This window comes from Nyctereutes procyonoides, unplaced genomic scaffold, assembly GCF_905146905.1.
Source record: "Nyctereutes procyonoides isolate TBG_1078 unplaced genomic scaffold, NYPRO_anot_genome, whole genome shotgun sequence".
NCBI lineage: Eukaryota > Metazoa > Chordata > Mammalia > Carnivora > Canidae > Nyctereutes > Nyctereutes procyonoides.
In genome coordinates, this window is record NW_026575043.1 from 50,841,791 (window position 1) to 50,844,557 (window position 2,767).

General features: G+C 49.0%; 1 non-coding gene across 1 annotated transcript; it reads left to right on the forward strand.

Moving 5' to 3' along the window:
• Positions 1–501: 501 nt before the first annotated feature.
• LOC129508444 (U6 spliceosomal RNA) lies at positions 502–605 on the forward strand. The gene has a single exon (XR_008664182.1). It is a non-coding gene; the product is annotated as a U6 spliceosomal RNA (small nuclear RNA).
• The last annotated feature ends 2,162 nt before the right edge of the window (positions 606–2,767 follow it).

The window sequence follows — 2,767 nt, forward strand, 5'->3', positions numbered from 1 at the left end:
TCATAGACCATCGTAGGCACTATGTGTGGTAACGCAGGCCTAGCTCCTGGCACGGAGCAAACACTTGCTTTGTTAGCTACCAGTACTGTTACTGCCACCGTGTTTAGAACCGTGTTCCTACCTACCAGCTTTCACGTATTGAGCACCTCCTGTGTACCTGGGGGTGCTGAGCAATGTAGCCATGATTTTAATTCTCCTGGCAACTGCAGGAGGAAGCACTTGTGAGTGTCACCTTTTTACCAAAGAAGAAACTAAGGCTGGGAGAGGACAGGAACATTGACCTGGAATCACACAGATGGCGAAGCCAGGTGTCAAGCTCATGGCCCCGACCACATGCAGTATCCAGTCACACTTATTATGGCTCTATCTGGAAGTGTGCGGGATGATTGTCTGTGCTATGCAGGTGTAATTTGTACGCCTAATACTTATGTATGTATTTGGCTGGTCTATTAGAGAAATAGAGATGTCCCTTTTACAGTAATTTCCTTTTAAGCTCAGTGAGTCCTCACTTTGGCAGGACACAGATGAAAATCGGAAGGCTACAAAGATTAGCATGGCCCCTGCCCAAGGAGAACACCTAAATTTGTGAAGCCTTCCAGATTTTCATATCTTATGTCACTTATATCTCAATAAAATAAATAAACAATCTACATTTATTTATCAGCACCATTCACAACAGCCAAAAGGTAGAAACAGCTCAAATGCCCATCAACAGATGAACTGATAAACGAAATGTGGTCTATCCATAGACGAGACTGTTATCCATCTATAAATAGCAACGAAGTACTGATGTGCGGGGAAAATATGATGCTGAGTGAAGGAAGCCAGTCACAAAAGGCCACACGCTGTATGATTCTGTTTACGTGAAATGCCCAGAATGGGCAGACCCATAGAGATAGAAAGCAGATTAGTGGTCATCAGGGCCTGCAGTGGTGAGAATGGACACCAACCTCTTCACGGGCATGGGGTTTTACTTTAGGGGGACGGAAGTGTTCAGACTAGCCAGGGGTGGTGGTCTTACAACACCGCAAAGGTACTAGACGCCACTGGATTGTTCTCTGCAAAATGGTTACTTTTATATTGTGTAATTTTCACTTTATTTTTTTAAAATATTTTATTTATTCATTTATGAGAGACCCAGAGAGGGAGAGACACAGGCAGAGGAAGAAGCAGGCTCCATGCAGGGAGCCCGACGTGGGACTCGATCCCAGGTCTCCAGGATCACAGCCTGAGCCAAAGGCAGATGCTTAACCGCTCAGCCACCCAGGCGTCCCTCATTTGCACTTTAATAATTAAACTTGGGGCCCCTGGGTGGCTCAGTGGTTGAGCGCCTGCCTTTGGCTCAGGGCGTGATCCCAGGGTCTCAGGATCGAGTCCCACATCCGGCTCCTGGCATGGAGCCTGCTTCTCCCTCTGTATGTGTCTCTGCCTCTGTGTCTCTCATGAATAAATAAATAAAATCTTTTACAAAATAATGAAAAAATTAAGTTTAGAGAAGGAAATTAGCTTACTTAGAGAAGGCTGTGAAGCACATCATAACACAGGGGGCTTGCAGATGCGGGGGAAATGGTGCAGGCGGTACTTAGAGGCGCTGCATTATGCCATGAGGAGCACAAGGCATCTCCTCGAGGGCTGAGTCTGGCAGGGTCTTGCCCTCCTTTTGTCCCCCCCCCAACCACCCCCGCAGCCGGCTCAGTGCTTAAGAAATACTTGTTGAGTTCAGCTCAGCCCGGCTCAGCCTGGCTTAGTTAATTGAGTTAAGGCGAGCTGCGTAGTACTGAATGCACCAGCTGGCTGGCCTGGAGGAGATCCAAGCTGAAGATGTTACGAATCACGCTAATTCAATAAGCTGCTGCGAGGTAGTCTAAGTAATGAGACTGCGCGCCTGCCCGTACCTGACTCACCCGTGTTCCGCTGGCACCTTATGAGCCGAGCCCACTCGTAATATAATAGTTCTTTCCTTGGGATCCCCTGTGTGTGTTTGCTGGGGACGCCGGGCAGGGAATGTGGGAGAGAAGTAAAAAGGAAAACACAGCGCTCCTCAGACTCAGCTGGAAGCCCCCTGGGTGGTGGAAGGAAGGGTCCCAGTGCAAGAAGCAGAGAACTTTCTGTCTGCCTGTCTGTCTGTCTGCCTGGGTGCAGGTGCCGTGACCACACCCACATGTAGACAAGTCTACATCTTCCTTGTCCGAAGCACTCCCCGTGCGTCTAGTGTAGCAATATCACCAAAAGCTCATGCGCTGGACTCTGATTGCCTGAGTCTGAAGCCGACTGAGGATCTTAAAGGAATGAATTCATACGTCTGCACCTCTCTCTCCTCACCTGTAAAGTGAGGGCAATGATTGTACCTACTGTACAGGGTGACGGGAGGATTTAATGAAGTGATACCCGTCGGGCACTTAGCACACAGCTCCGAGGACAGCCTAAGCGCTCAGGAAGGTCAGCTGTGAGGATTTGCAGTGGCCAGTGCTACGGAAAGGTGTGTTTGAAACACATGGCTCGGCTGGGGTGCGGAGACCAGCTCTGCAGACAGGAGAGCACAGAGCAGAACAGTTAGTTGTTTGTAAACATCCTAAACAGAAGCACATGGCTCACTCCTGGAGGTTCTTCTGGAAGGGTGATGTAAGCTCCCAGAGCGAGGAGGGAGTAGTAGGAATCTGGCTGTTGTTCTCCCTTCTGGCAGGATCCTACCTACAAAGTGAGTCCCCAGTGGCAGCCCACACCCAGAGACTAGAAAAAAAAAGTTGCAGAAACTTCCCTCTTTCTG